The sequence below is a fragment of the Vigna angularis genome, chromosome 3, assembly GCF_016808095.1.
Source record: "Vigna angularis cultivar LongXiaoDou No.4 chromosome 3, ASM1680809v1, whole genome shotgun sequence".
Taxonomy (NCBI): domain Eukaryota; kingdom Viridiplantae; phylum Streptophyta; class Magnoliopsida; order Fabales; family Fabaceae; genus Vigna; species Vigna angularis.
Genome location: NC_068972.1, coordinates 19,566,350 through 19,582,044, shown reverse-complemented (window position 1 = coordinate 19,582,044; position 15,695 = coordinate 19,566,350). Strand labels below are relative to the sequence as shown.

General features: G+C 41.4%; 1 long non-coding RNA gene across 1 annotated transcript; it reads left to right on the top strand.

The window, feature by feature from the left end:
* The first annotated feature begins 6,255 nt into the window (after positions 1–6,255).
* Positions 6,256–15,397, top strand: LOC128196039 (uncharacterized). Its single transcript, XR_008248139.1, has 3 exons — positions 6,256–7,524; positions 14,697–14,979; positions 15,070–15,397. It is a non-coding gene; the product is annotated as an uncharacterized LOC128196039 (long non-coding RNA).
* The last annotated feature ends 298 nt before the right edge of the window (positions 15,398–15,695 follow it).

Below are 15,695 nucleotides of genomic sequence, written 5' to 3'. Positions count from 1 at the left end.
TGTCAGAAAGTAACCAAAAAAAAAACATTCATTTTTCAAACATTTTTTTCTAAATCAAGTTTTCTCATATCAATTTTTGCATTGCTCACAAAAGCCCAGTTTTCACACTGGCCCCCAAGCCCAGTTTCCATACTGGCCCATAAAGCCCAGTTTTCACACTGGCCCCCAAGCCTAGTTTCCATACTGGCCCATTAAGCCCAGTTTTAACACTGGCGAATATTTTTCAAATCACAAGTTTCAAAAATTCTCAAAATTCAAAAGCCCAGCTCACACTGGCCCAAAAGCCCAGTTTTTACACTGGCCCCCAAGCCCAGTTTCCATACTGGCCCATAAAGCCCAGTTTTCACACTGGCCCCCAAGCCCAGTTTCCATACTGGCCCATAAAGCCCAGTTTTCACACTGGCCCCCTAAGCCCAGCTCACACTGGCCCCCAAGCCCAGTTTTCACACTGGCCCCAAAGCCCAGCTCACACTGGCCCAAAAGCCCAGCTCACACTGGCCCTCTAAGCCCAGTTCCCACACTGGCCCCCAAGCCCAGTTTTCACACTGGCCCCCTAAGCCCAGCTCACACTGGCCCCCTAAGCCCAGCTCTCACTGGCCCCAAAAGCCCAGTTTTCACACTGGCCCCCAAGCCCAGTTTCCATACTGGCCCATTAAGCCCAGTCTTCACACTGGCGAATATTTTTCAAATCACAAGTTTCAAAAACTCTCAAAATTCAAAAGCCCAGCTCACACTGGCCCGTAAGCCCAGCTCACACTGGCCCCCTAAGCCCAGCTCACACTGGCCCATTAAGCCCAGTTCTCACACTGGCCCCCCCAAGCCCAGCTCACACTGGCCCCTTAAGCCCAGCTCACACTGGCCCCCTAAGCCCAGCTCACACTGGCCCCTTAAGCCCAGCTCACACTGGCCCCCTAAGCCCAGTTCTCACACTGGCCCTCTAAGCCCAGTTCTCACACTGGCCCCCTAAGCCCAGCTCACACTGGCCCCCTAAGCCCAGCTCACACTGGCCCATTAAGCCCAGTTCTCACACTGGCCCCCCCAAGCCCAGTTCACGCTGGCCCCCTAAGCCCAGCTCACACTGGCCCCTTAAGCCCAGCTCACACTGGCCCCCTAAGCCCAGCTCTCACTGGCCCCAAAAGCCCAGTTTTCACACTGGCCCCCAAGCCCGGTTTCCATACTGGCCCATTAAGCCCAGTCTTCACACTGGCGAATATTTTTCAAATCACAAGTTTCAAAGATTCTCAAAATTCAAAAGCCCAGCTCACACTGGCCCCTTAAGCCCAGCTCACACTGGCCCCCAAGCCCAGTTTTCACACTGGCCCCCTAAGCCCAGCTCACACTGGCCCTCTAAGCCCAGTTTTCACACTGGCCCCCTAAGCCCAGCTCACACTGGCCCTCTAAGCCCAGTTTTCACACTGGCCCCCAAGCCCAGTTTTCACACTGGCCCCCTAAGCCCAGCTCACACTGGCCCTCTAAGCCCAGTTTTCACACTGGCCCCCTAAGCCCAGCTCACACTGGCCCCCTAAGCCCAGCTCACACTGGCCCCCAAGCCCAGTTTTCACACTGGCCACCATACGTAATTTTCTCTTAAAACAAAAAAAATCTGATTTTCAACTAGTATCATCATTTTCATTTCATTTTACTTTTCTTCATGCATAAAACAAAAAAAATACGCAAAGTTTGAGTCATTTGTTTTCGATGCAAATCATCCATTTTATGAGATTTCACAAAAATATATAATGGATGTCATAATCTCCTGGAGTCAAATGATCAAATCACATTCTTAGGAGATATTTGTGTGTGCATTGCTTGAAATCATCGTCCTTCAACCTTCGCTATACCAATAGATTGGCCCAATCATGTTCTTGAGCCCAAATGATAAACATCAAGTTTTACACTGGGGCAGATTTTCTGTTACCACCACTGTCTTTCATTTGGGAGATCCTGGAATCCGTTTAAAAAAAAAAAAAAAAAAAAAGAATGAAAAATGACTCTGTTGAGATCATTTAGTCTTTGTTTCTTAATTAATCTTTTGAAAATAAAACAACCAAAATTTGAAATGATGTGTGGCCATCTTTCTTCATCCAAAAAAAATATATACATATCCTTTGATACCCAATTTGAGCCAATAAGAATTTTCTTTTCAAATTTTACCTGAACAAGAGTTACCATCATAGTAGAAGTCGACTCAAGTTGCAAGAAGAACACACTTAGTGATCAAATGAAGCGAACTCCTCAAAAGTGAAGCAAAAATACAAAGAATCACAAAGTGATGGTGAACAAAGAGTGAAATTTGTAAATTAGCAAGGAAAGTCAACAGTGTTGACAAATGACTGATACAAAGTGCAGATGGTAACTCTTGTTTCAAATTACCCACAAAAATTTATTTGAGCCTTTATATCCTTTCTTTCAATACCCCTTAGCCCAAGCCACATTACAAGCCCAATAAAAGTCCACACAGATTGAATAATGGTTGCTTAAATTTTCATAAAGCTTAATTTCTGAGATAAGACAAAAATGACTAACAATGCAGTTGTAAAAAAAAAATGATGAAAAAATATATAAATCGGATGAATGGAACTCCTTTTTGATCAAAATTAAGATTTTACAAAGGAAAATCAAACCGTTTGGGGCAATCTTTTCAAGCCAATCCTTTCCATATCCATCACAAATTCCTGAACACATTCAAATCCCATTCAAACTCTTCCCCCGGGTCCCAAACTTGGGGCAACTTTGTTAGTCTCAGATTTGTTCCATCTGAACCCTTGTTGGGCCTCTCAGATTTGTCCGTACTGAAATTCATAGATCCACCCTCAAGACAGGGGCAGACACTTTGGGGCTTTGTATGATTTTGAGTCCATCTTATCATTCGTAAACCCAAAGTGGGGGGCAACTTCTTGTGGAACCTCGCTTAATTGACTCATACCCAAAACCAAGGCAACTTTGTAACTTTTATATGTTTCGACCCATTCAGAGTATTGAGCAACTTTGTTAAATCACCAAAATTTTTCATCTGAATATTCAAAGCTCATACAAATACTGGGGCATCCCTTGTTGGGCCTTGCATGATCTTGGTTCGCCCCGAACTTCAAAAGTCTAAAACCACCAAAATTGGGGCAATTTGCAAATCACACATGATATTCTCACTTCCTGATTCCTGACTTATTCCCTCTCATTTCAGATACATGTGTCCATACCAATACTTCTACCATGTTCCAGAGCAGCTTCTGGGTATCTACTACCTCACATTGGCCTTTGTAGCCGTTTTAAGGAGTAAGAGGCTCAAGTAGCCAACCCGGTTCCCTCCAAATCCTTCCAATCATCCTCCACATATTTTAACCAACCCCTTATATCAAGCATGTACACACTAGTATCTCGTCAAGAAATGCGTAGCACACAAGCTTCATTTTGAACAGTTGACTTTAGAATTTGGACGTCCATTGAAAGGAAATTGGAAGTCTAGATCTTCATAAATTGGATGTTTTCAAAGGAAACAAATTGACAAAAAAAAAATGTCATAGGTTCATAATCTTCCAATACATCATGTACGTATTTTCTTCAACTTTGAATTTGCCTCCATGTATTCATCAAATTTTCTTCTTCAAAAAAGACAAAAAAATGCATCAAAGTTTTCCCCTCCATGTATATTACATCAATTTTTTCTTCCTTCAAAAAGACAAAAAAAATCAACATTCATCAAACTTTTCTTCTCCAAATTTCAAAATTTTCATCAACCAAGTTTCTCTTGCCTATCAAGATTCCATATACTTGTACAAAAATGCAACACCTTGTTTCTTAATTTCAAAATCAAAATCAAAAAAGGTTCTCAAAATTTCAACAAATTCAAAAATTTCAATTTTCAAAACAATCAAACAATTTTACTTTTTGTCATTGGTATCTCGGCCCTCTGTAAGACAATGGTCGAGCCCAATTTTGCTCTCTTGTCATTGGTATCTCGGCCCTCTGTAAGACAATGGTCGAGCCCAATTTTGCTTTTTGCCATTGGTATCTCGGCCCTCTGTAAGACAATGGTCGAGTCCAATTTTTGCTTTTTGCCATTGGTATCTCGGCCCTCTGTAAGACAATGGTCGAGCCCAATTTTGCTCTCTTGTCATTGGTATCTCGGCCCTCTGTAAGACAATGGTCGAGCCCAATATTGCTTTTTGCCATTGGTATCTCGGCCCTCTGTAAGACAATGGTCGAGTCCAATTTTTGCTTTTTGCCATTGGTATCTCGGCCCTCTGTAAGACAATGGTCGAGCCCAATTTTGCTTTCTTGTCATTGGTATCTCGGCCCTCTGTAAGACAATGGTCGAGCCCAATTTTGCTTTCTGGCATTGGTATCTCGGCCCTCTGTAAGACAATGGTCGAGCCCAATTTTGCTTTCTGTCATTGGTATCTCGACCCTCTGTAAGACAATGGTCGAGCCCAATTTTGCTTTCTTGTCATTGGTATCTCGGCCCTCTGTAAGACAATGGTCGAGCCCAATTTTGCTTTCTGGCATTGGTATCTCGGCCCTCTGTAAGACAATGGTCGAGCCCAATTTTGCTTTCTGTCATTGGTATCTCGGCCCTCTGTAAGACAATGGTCGTGCCCAATTTTACTCTTGTCATTGGTATCTCGGCCCTCTGTAAGACAATGGTCGAGCCCATTTTTACTTTTTCAAACGACCCTCTGCATGGCAATGGTCAGGTACATATTTTTTAATTTTAATTTTCTCAAACGACCCTCTGCATGGCAATGGTCAAACCAATCAAATTCAAGTTTCTCATTTCATTTAATCCAGTTCATTTTATTTATGCAATCAAAAAAAAAAAAAAAAAAAAAAAAGATTTCTTTTGTTTCATTCTCAGTTTGTTTCTTGTTCATCTCGAAATCTGTAGCATTGGTGGACCTTCCACGAGGTTGTCACACTTCAATTCTCAGTTTTGTTTGTTTGTTTCATTCTCTGTTTGTTTCTTGTTTATCTTGGAACCCAGACGAAATTAGTATTTCTATCTTTACTTATCTTTTACTTTGATAATATGAAAACATTGTTTATCATATGATCTAGTAAAAACCTAAGTAAAGAGGGGCAGCTGTCAACACTCAATTTCGTCCGGGTTGATTAATAAATTTATTTCTAAAAAATAAAAAAAATAATAATAATAAAAAAAAAATAAAAATAAAAAAAAATCATAATAATCACAACAACGTTCGTCCTCCACTGAGGGCGTTCGTCCTCTGGCGTTCGTCTTTTCACTGTTCGCCCTTTCGGCCTGCGACGTTCGTTCTTTGTTTCTGGACGTTCGTTTTGGTTTGTGAATGTTCGGTCCGTGTGTTTCGTTGGTTTGAGCGTTCGTTCATTTAACCGAGCGTTCAACTTATTGAGGGCAGTGTTTTAAGTTGTTTTAGAGCGTTCGTTCATACAATGTGAGCGTTCGTTCGTTTTATGTTTTGACCGAGCGTTCGACATTTGGGTATTGTGACGCTCGTCCTAATAGTAAACTGTTCTTCAAGCGTTCGGTCTGTTTGGAATTCTCCGTGAGCGTTCGGTTTAGGACGTTCGGTTTCTGGAATTTCGGTAACTTTTAAGCGTTCGGCCTGGATAAGAACTTTACCTTCTGAACGTTCGTTCTTGGCTTGCGTTCGACCCAAGCGTTGGTTCTCCAATTGTGGAACGTTCGTCCCATACCGTTCGGTCATCTTGGAACGTTCACCATTTGACCGTTCGCCCTCTGTTGTTCAACCGTTCGTCCTTCTCCAATGTTACTGTGGTCGTTCGTCCTTCTCCACTGTTGTTAAACCGTTCGTCCTTCCCCACTGTTCAACCGTTCGTCCTTCCCCACTGTTCAACCGTTCGTCCTTCCCCACTGTTCAACCGTTCGTCCTCTGTTTCGAACCGTTCGTCCTCATCTTAAAGCGTTCGTCCCGGTCTTTTTAGGACGCTCGTCCTTTTTCACTGATTCAACCGTTCGGCATTTCGTTTCCTCTGGACGTTCGTCATCAACCGTTCGGCCTGACAAGGTTACCGTTCGATCAGTGTTCAAGCTTGTGAGCGTTCGGTCTGTACTATTTGAACGTTCGTTCTTATTGTGTTTTGTTCTCAGTTTAGTGAACGTCCAAGCCGAGCGTTCGGTCTGTTTGAGATGTCGAGCGTTCGGGTAGTGATTGTGAGCGTTCGGTTTTCGTTGGTTGACTATTTGAACGATCGTTTTTGGTGACTGTTAACATTCGACCTGGACCAGTTTTGTTCTACCTTGTGAACGTTCGGCCTAAGCGTTCGTTCATTTTCGTGGACGGTCGTTCGTTTTGGTAGCAGGCTCTTGACCGAACGTCCAAAGCTGGCTGCATTTTAAATTGATATGTCACGGAAGATTCCCACCTTCGGCTGCCGCTTCCCGCCATTAACCATCTGAAGAGCCACTTACTGTATGGGTCTCTGGAAATTAAAAAAAGAAGCAGAGAATATTCCTGGCTCACTTCCACTTGTCTTCCACATGCGCCCACATGGAACCTCTGCTGATTCCGTCTGCCATCTGAAACGCGGGCAACGCCCTGCCTCCCACTCACCTTTGCTCCCACTTACCTTCAACACCCTGGTTTCCACTCAACACCCAGACTGGTAGCACATGATCAAGCACACCACACGGTCAAGAAAATAGGCCACTCACAGTATGGGTTGATGCGTGTTAAAAGAGGAAGAGAATCATTTCTGGATTTTTTTTTTGGAGTTTGTCATCCACGGGCAGGGCATCTTCCCATCTGGCACTTCTGTAGTGCCCATCTGGCTTTTCTGAAAAGCCTGCTACACCATTGAAGGGAGGGGAACTGGACTTCACGGCCCACACTCTGGATCTCTCGGGAATTATCTCCAGGACCTGGGGAAACTGATAGGGTCTTCTCTTCATTTTTTTTTTTTTTTTGTTATCACCAATAGACATGACCAGGAACCCATTTTGGAACCCACCATGTATTCATCCCTAACACCTCTCGGCCAACAAGAGACCTTTCTGTTTTCATCTTCACCATATACCACGGCAAGCACTTGAAATCTTTTCTTCCTGAGGAGTTTGTCTTCCTCACGGGTCAGCCATTAAAAGTCGCCTTCATCTCCATCACCAATCTCTCCGCATTCAACAAGTTCCAACACCTGTCCTTGGCCTGTCACGATGATCCCTTCACAACACCACTGACCCCTCTCTGATCACCTTCATCCTTACGCATAGCCCATATCATCATCATCAATATTCCCACACAGCCAACGACCCACGGCCTACACTCCCGACCCTTCATCATTCATCAGCTAACGACACGAAGAAGGAGTAGAGGCTATGTTCAGAAAGGAGGATAAGTGAGGAGCATTGATTGTCGACTACAAGCGAGAGCAGAGTGCGAAATCGGTCCATAGAGATCAATCCAAGGAAGAAAGAGGGAGCGGATTAGGAAAAGGATTATCCATTGTTGGGGGCAAACCTTACGGTTCAGCGGAGACCTGAGGGGAGAGGCGCATAGAGTTCAACAACAGAGGAAGGAGCTCCAAGAGGTAAGTAACATCCATTTTTCAATTTACAGTCACTGTTGAAATAATTTGCTTTTCTTGTGGGTGCTATGTTCTGTTTGTGTATGATTTGTTGCTTGAATATTCCAAGCCGCGTATGCATGTATCACGGTCATTTTATTGTCTTCACCATGTTTCGACACCTGCAATGAATAAGCCATCCACTCATTTTTTTCGACTTCAAGAATTTCTTCCTTTCCCTCACCCAATGCAGTGCTAGATTAAGAAGCAAACTTCCCCCTACTTCCTTTAGCCACCATCAACTGCTCGGATTCTCCACTCCTCTTATCATCGTGAACCACACCAAATCGGGGTCACCTGCAATTCTTCCTTCCTCTTTATTCACCTCTTCACCTAGTGCAACATGACCACGGCCCAACCTCAAACCTCCATTCCCCTTCACCCAATCATCATCTTAACACCAGCAACACTTAATTTCTAGGACCCGACATTTCAAACCCAATTCTCGGTCATCCCATCTTTGGTAAACATCGTCCCTCCTACACGCACAACTCTTAAGCTGTTTTGGATTCCCGATTTCGTTCACCAGACTGAATCCCTCTGAAAACGCCACCCCTCGGCTCGTCATGCAAATCTTGCCTTCTCTTTTCACTCTTTTCGCTCTACACAATCCCAATTTGCCAACCATGGCACTTTCTTCTGCAATTGTTCCCTCCAGATTCATACTTTCCCCACCTGCATCCTCTATGGTACCACTATTTTCCTCAACCATCATTTACAAAATCCCAAGTCAAAGCAGACTAGGTTTTCGAACCTCTTTTTCCAATTTCGCAAAGGAGTCACGCGTCAGTGACGGTGGATGGGAACTACAGCTGCACTGGCGCGAGCGGAATCAAACCACGGAGGCACTAGGGCGGTCAGATCTGAAACAACGTTGGTGGCGGTGGAGTCGAGGCGAACGCCAGAGTTGGTCGCGTGTAGCAGTGGCAAATCGAAGCCGCGCGCGGAGAAAGAAGAACTGTCGCGACCATCTTGATCCCGGTAACGAGTGGCGACCATCGAAGAATAGAAGACAGTGGCGCCGCGGTCGGTTGTGGTTCCGATGTCGCCTGAGTTTGCCGTCAACGCCGAGACCGGTAAAGGTCGTCCCCTTTTGCGGTGGCTATGCGGGTGGAGGTGAATGTCTCTGGGTTTCTCTCTTTCAGAGGAGAAGATGGAGTCTTCTACTGACTCAAATGGATGAAGTTAGAAGAACCCCTAATGGGTGGGTTGAATTGGGAATAAACACTTCGGGCCGAGTCCCCTTGGCACTCCCATTTTTCACTCGCACACCCCATGTTTCACTCGCGCCCCCCTTTCCGTTTGGGCCATGGCCCAGTTTACTGTTGGAATTATTTTCCATCCTTGCACCCCTATTCATGTTCGGTTTATTTTCTTGTTTTATTTTTATTTTTTTTTTATTTTTTTTTTTATTATTATTATTTTGAATGTATCCCTTGTATAATAATCCCGCCCCTTTTGTTTTGTTTATATTTGTTAAACTTGTTTTTGTTTTTACATAAAAATTACAAAAATCATAAAAATTGTAAATAATAAAAAATATATATAAAACGTTAAAAAAACATTTAATGTAATAAATCGGTATGAGTACTCGTGCGATCGTACGCATCAGCCTAGTACTTATTGCCCAAATATAAAATAAATAAAAAGCCGTGTGAGTGCTCGTGCGATCGTACGCATCAGCCTAGTACTCATTACGCAAAACAATAAAAAGAGAAAGCCGTGTGAGTGCTCGTGCGATCGTACGCATCAGCCTAGTACTCATTACGCAAAACAATAAAAAGAGAAAGCCGTGTGAGTGCTCGTGCGATCGTACGCATCAGCCTAGTACTCATTACGCAAAACCATAAAAAGAGAAAGCCGTGTGAGTGCTCGTGCGATCGTACGCATCAGCCTAGTACTCATTACGCAAAACAATAAAAAGAGAAAGCCGTGTGAGTGCTCGTGCGATCGTACGCATCAGCCTAGTACTCATTACGCAAAACAATAAAAAGAGAAAGTCGTGTGAGTGCTCGTGCGATCGTACGCATCAGCCTAGTACTCATTACGCAAAAAATATAAACATTACAACAAAAATACCAAAAACATATAAAAATCCTCAAAAGCCAAAAACATCAACATTTTCAAACTACAAACAATATCGCCTTGCCAGAACTACGTGATCCTTGATTCTCCATCAAAAGTGGAGATACGTAGGAGCAAGGCCAGTCCTTGTCAGGCTCACTCTCCCAAAAATCCAAATTATCCATAACAATTTCTCAAACAATTTTCCAAACAATTTTTCTCAAGCAGTTTTCAAATGAACTACGGAACCCTGATTTCTCATTCTGCATGAGAATACGTAGGAGCAAGGTCAATCCTTGTCGGGCCCCAAAAAGCTAAAAAATATTGTTTGTTTCTTTAGAGTTTTATTTCAAGGGAATGTTAAACACTTTGAAAACCACATCCACATTTGCGCATTTAGTTAAAGGTACTGCCTTAGGGCAGGCGTTGTAGGGTGCTAATACCTTCCCTACACGTAACCGACTCCCGAACCAAGAATCTGGTTCAATTTGACCATGCCTTATCATTTTATGGTTTTTCCGTAGTTTTCCAGAATAAACTATGGTGGCGACTCCAAAATCTCTTTTTGGATCGTCGTCCCGTCGCGATTCCGGTTGCGACAATATCAAGGGTTGGGACAAAAATGTGGAGGATGATTGGAAGGAATTGGAGAGTATCAGGTTGGCCACTCGAGCCTCTTACTCCTTAAAACGGCTACAAATGCCAATGTGAGGTAGTAGATATCCAGAAGCTGCTCTGGAACATGGTAAAAGTATTGGTATGGACAAATGTATCTGTGAATTGTGAGGGAATAGGTCAGGAATCAGGGAGTGAGAATATCATGTGGGATTTGCAAATTGCCCCAATTTTGGTGGTGATGGATTTCTTTGAAGTTCGGGGCGAACCAAGATCATGCAAGGCCCAACAAGGGATGCCCTAGTCTTTGTATGAGCTTTGAATATTCAGATGAAAAAATTTGAGATTTAACAAAGTTGCTCAATACTCTGAATGGGTCGAAACATTTGAAAGTCACAAAGTTGCCTTGGTTTTGGGTATGAGTCAATTAAGCGAGGTTCAACAAAAGGTTGGCCCCCATTTTGGGTTTACGAATGATAAGATGGACTCAAAATCATACAAAGCCCCAAAGTGTCTGCCCCTGCTTTGAGGGTGGATCTATGAATTTCAGTACGGACAAATCTGAGAGGCCCAACAAGGGATGCCCCGGTCTTGGTACGAACTTTGAATATACAGATGAAACAAATGTGAGACTAACAAAGTTGCACCATATTTTGAAAGGGCCAAAACATATGAAATAAAGTTGCCCAAAATTGTCCCCTAGTTTGGGAATCGGGGGAAGAGTTTGAATGGGATTTGAATGTGTTCAGGAATTTGTGATGGATATGGAAAGAATTGGCTTGAAAAGATTGCCCCAATTGGCTTGATTCTCCTTTGTATAATTTTGATCAATAGGGAGTTCCCTTCATCCGTGGACAATTATTTTCATCATCATTTTTTTAACTGCATTGTTGGTCATTTTTGTCTTGTTTCAAAATTAAGCTTCATGAAAAATTAAGCAACCATCATTCAATCTGTGTGGACTTTTATTGGGCTTGTAATGTGGCTTGGGCTAAGGGTATTGAAAGAAAGGATATAAAGGCTCAAATAAAATTTTGTGGGTATTTTTTTTTTTGAAAAAACAAGAGTTACCATCTATACTTTGTATCAGTTATTCGTCAAAACTGTTGACTATTTTGCCCTTTCTCAAATTTCATTCTTTGCTCGCCATCACTTTGTGATTCTTCGTATTTTAGCTTTGTTTTATTTTTTTTTTGCTGAATTCTCTTCGTTTGATCACTAAGTGTGTTCCTTTGCAATTTTGAGTCGATTTCTATCGTGATGGTAACCCTTGTTTGGGTAAAATTTGAAAAGAAATTTCTTATTGGCTCAAATTGGGTATCAAAGGATATATTTTTGTTTTTTTTTTTTTGGATGAAGAAAAATGGCCACACATCATTTCAAATATTGGTTGCTTCATTTTCAAAAGATTAATTAGGAGACAAGACTAAATGATCTCAACAAGAGTCATTTTTCATCCTTTTTTTTCTTTTTTCTTTTTTTCATTTTTTTTTAACGGATTCCAGGATCTCCCAAATGAAAGCAGTGGAGGTATCGAAAAATCTGCCCCAGTGTAAAGCTTAGTGTTTATCATTTGGGCTCAAGAACATGATTGGGCCAATCTCTTGGTATAATGAAGGTTGAAGGACGATGATTTCAAGCAATGCACACACAGATATCTCTTAAGAATATTTGGCTCACACATTTGACTACAGTAGATTATGACATCCATTACATTTTTTTTTTGAAATCTCATAAAATGGATAATTTGCATCGAAAACAAATGACTCAACTTTTGCGTATTTTTTTGGTTTTATGCATGAAGAAAAGTAAAATGAAATGAAAATGATGATGCTAGTTGAAAAACAGATTTTTTTTGGTTCAAAAATTGGGTCTGGTGGCCAGTATGAAAATTGGGCTTGGGGGCCAGTGTGAGCTGGGCTTAGGGGGCCAGTGTGAAAACTGGGCTTAGAGGCCAGTGTGAGCTGGGCTTGGGGGCCAGTGTGAGCTGGGCTTAGGGGGCCAGTGTGAGCTGGGCTTTTGAATTTTGAGAATTTACGAAACTTGTGATTTGAAAAAAATGTTTGCCAGTGTGAAAACTAGGCTTAATGGGCCAGTATTGAAACTGGGCTTGGGAGCTAGTGTGAACTGGGCTTGGGGCCAGTGTGAGAACTGGGCTTAGAGGCCAGTGTGAGCTGGGCTTAGGGGGGCCAGTGTGGAAACTGGGCTTTTGGGGGCCAGTGTAGGAACTGGGCTTTTATGGGGGCCAGTGTAGGAACTGGGCTTTTATGGGCCAGTGTAGGAACTGGGCTTGGTGAGCAATGCAAAAATTATATGAGAATTTGATTTAGAAAAAACGTTTGTAAAAATAAAAATGTTTTTTTTTTTTTTTTTTTTTTTACTTTTCGACACGGGAAAATCCAGATCGGATCGGACCTGAGGAGAAGTAACAAAGAAGGAAGTTGGACTTACCAGGCACATTGACCCAATGGATCAGATGATCTGAGCCGTGTGAACTTGTCACAAGAAGATGACAAAGAAAACATTTTTTACTTTTCAAAGTTTATGGAACAAGCTAAAAGAAATTCATTTTTTTAATTTTAATTTTTTTGTTATGAGAGGATTTCACAAGATTGAACTAGAGAAAATTTTGCAACACACTAGACTCAATGGGCCCAACACTATACTTTTTACAACCATGACAAAATCTTCAGACAAGGGTCTGAATTCCTTTATTTTTATTTTTGCACAAATACTTGTTCACACAAATGGAAAGGGAAATTATGAAATGAAAACGCAAAATCAACATAAACCTGTATTTTTTATTTTTCAGAAATTCAGATGCACTGGTTCAAGAGAAATCACATATGACAAAGGGGCCTAATGGGCTCAAAAACTGTTCATCTTCATTCTCAGATTTTTTTTATTTTTTTAACTACAAATTCAAAGAAGATCACACAGGACAATTTGAACAAACGTACAAAACATCATTCAACAGCAAAAATGTGAAAACAAAATATTTTTGACATATTTTCAAAAGAAGTAGGCTCGAGAGAAAAACCACGAAGGCCATTGGGCCTAATGGGCTCGAGCACTGTTCTTTTTTTTCAATATTTTTGATTTATTCAAAATGTAGAAGAAGAAGGAATAAAAATCAAACAAAATGGTGATGTGAAATTACAAACATGCCAAAATAAATCTTCACTCAAATTTATATTTCAGAAGAAATGGGTTCAAAGAAGGTTAACATGGTAATGAGGCCCAATGAACCTGAAAAATGTCCTTTATCATGCAAATGAAAAACAATTTTGAACACTTCAAATTTTACATCACTCCATTTATTATTTTTTTTGAAAATTTTCTATTTATCATATTTTTTATATTTTGTTTTATTATTTTTTTGGTGAAATTGGATCATCTAAGAAGTCTTGAATTGGGCCGGATTGACCCAACAAAACCCTACCCGTTTTCAGATTTTCAAAATTTTTTTTTTTTCAGAAAGACCGGGACCAGACGGTTGCAGTGACCGGAACTGTAGCCACAGTGGATTTGCTCGGCTATAAAATGGGTATCCCTTCGGCGTCTGAGCGGCATTTTCCCGATCTCGCTCTCTCTCTAACCCTCACTCTTCCTCTCTCTTCCTCTCTTCCTCTCTCTTCCTCTCTTCCTCTCTTCCTTGAGGGTCTGGATTTCTGCGAGGAGCCTCTGCCCCCATGTGCTTTCAGAGGCGTCCCAGTGCTGCGACGAGCTTCTGTAAGCCCTTCTGCTTCCGGGTAAGTCCTCTGTACTTCTTTCCTTCTTGTTATTTCTTTTCTTAAGCTTTCTGCTCTTCCGATCTTTCTTTTCTTCCCTCTCTTGACGCTTTCTGTGTTCTTTTTCCTTTACGCTTTCTTTTCCTTTTAACTCTTTAGCTTTCTGTTTCTGCTTTCCTTCCCCTCTCCCCTTTATGTTTTTTTCTTTTCTGCAAGCTCTTCTATTCTTCCTTTTGATTTGTCTGCATTTATTTTCCGTCTCGCCCTTCTCTGCATTTCTTCATGAGTCTTCTTTCTTCCCCTTTTTTTTTAATTTTCAAAACTTAAAACACTTAAAAAACAAAACTGTCCTAAATTTAAGGGGTATATAGGCTGGAAACCAGACGTTAATCTCCCTTCGATTGAAGGTATGGCAGAGACAATCGGGTAGAACAACGCCACGTACCCCATAAAAAACAGAAAACTTAAAAAGAGAATATATTTGTATGAAACGGACACGGACCATATGGACAAGGACAAAAGGACATAGATCCGTTTAGGACCCTTTTTGCAAGGACCGTGAAACAGATCCGAGACCAGACACTGAAATAACAAAGACTGACCAGACAAAAAACTAAAAGGAAACAAAAACGAATAAAGAAAACACTGAAAATACTTTTTGTTTTATGCTTCTGTTATGTTTTTGTTCTTTTTATTTTTATATTTTTTATGTTTTATAAAACTTAGAGAGGAAGGATGAGCGAGATGGAGATGAAGAGGTACACCAGTCAGCGGTGGCGACCTACTGACGATCAGGTCAAAATGATGACCAATATCTACAATTATGGGGTCACACACCCAAGCAGAGCGCAAGTCATCGAGATCGCGTCTCGACTAAGGACCTTCGCAGATGCCAGCGAATACAACGTGCACTGCTGGTTCAACAACCACGGCAATCGGGTCAGGCGTTGGCAAGCGGAGATAGATCCCACTGGCACTCTCTTTTCACAACTGCCGCTATATATGTACGGTAAGCATCCTGATCACCTCCATCTTTTTTTTTAAAAAAAATTTTTTTTTTCTTCTATTATTGAAAAAAAAAATTTATTTTTTTCGGAAGAATATGACTGGGTAATCATGAGGGCGCCGAGGCTGCTGGACTTGTTCCCCGTTCCGATCATCATCGACGACGATAGGGACGAACGACAAATCCCTCCACCCATGCTTCTCACATTCCGAACCAGAGCTCATTCGACGGAGCTCTCCCTTAGACCACCACAACCAGCTCGGGAATTTTTTCGATGAAAATTTTTTTATTTTTATTTCAAGGTCTGTAACTTAACGATCACCCGTGATCGAACCACGAACATTGTTTATTTGCTTTGCTTCCGTTTTCTTTTGCTGCTCTTTTTTTTTATTTGAAATTGTGACTTTGCACCTTTTTTGTTATATCCGCCTTTTCTCTTTTTTTGCATTTTTATTTTATTTATCGAATGTTAAGATCGTATGAGTGTATTTAAATTGGTATCTTTGTTCAAAATCATCTCTCTGACCTTACTGTGAATCTTGCCCGAATAATGAAATAAAATTAGATCTTTTTGATTTTTCTTGATTTCAGTCTAAACAAAAATTCCAATCGAATAATCCCTTGAAACAATGAAGAAGAGGACTTAAAAAATATTCACAATGAAGGAAGATAAGGAAAATTAACTTCGAAAGATGAGAACTGAAATAAAACTCAAAATT